Source organism: Trypanosoma equiperdum (genome assembly GCF_001457755.1).
Source record: "Trypanosoma equiperdum strain OVI genome assembly, contig: ctg_254, whole genome shotgun sequence".
In the NCBI taxonomy this organism is placed as follows: domain Eukaryota; phylum Euglenozoa; class Kinetoplastea; order Trypanosomatida; family Trypanosomatidae; genus Trypanosoma; species Trypanosoma equiperdum.
Genome location: NW_027124148.1, coordinates 49183 through 49790, shown reverse-complemented (window position 1 = coordinate 49790; position 608 = coordinate 49183).

The window sequence follows — 608 nt, the reverse complement described above, 5'->3', positions numbered from 1 at the left end:
TATATATATATATATATTCTTTCTTTTCATTTATTAATTTAAATATAAGAACAACAGTAAATTTTTTAAAAAATCATCTCCGTCGCCGCCGACATTCTTCTTCGCTTCCCACCAGAAACATAGAAAAAGTTATTTCAACAAAACCACTAGCCGAAGCGCATTGTCACAAAAAGGCCGAGGAAAGGAAGAAAAAAAATAAAATAAAATAAAAGAAATGAGGTACTTTGCACGCCCTAAAAAAGAGTCGCTAATAACCTGCAGATCCCACAAGCGAGAATAAACCAAACAGACAGAGAGCAGGAACGGGCACGCCCACCTTTGCCTGTCATTTTGACTCCTCTCGTTCCCGTCACTCAATACAAAACCAAAACAAAACAACAACGCCATAATCATAATTATAACAAACCTCTTCCAATGAAGTTTCCCACCAACTCGTTCACGCACCTCGAAACGCGTTCCCGCTGGCGCTTCGAAGGAAATAACTTTCATGTGACCTCATTTTCTCTCTTCCCCTTCCTTCCTTCCTTCCTTCCTAATCCTAATCCTAACCCTAACCCCATTTCATTTCATTTCATTGATTCTGCCGCTTCTCCTCTTTTCTCCTCTCC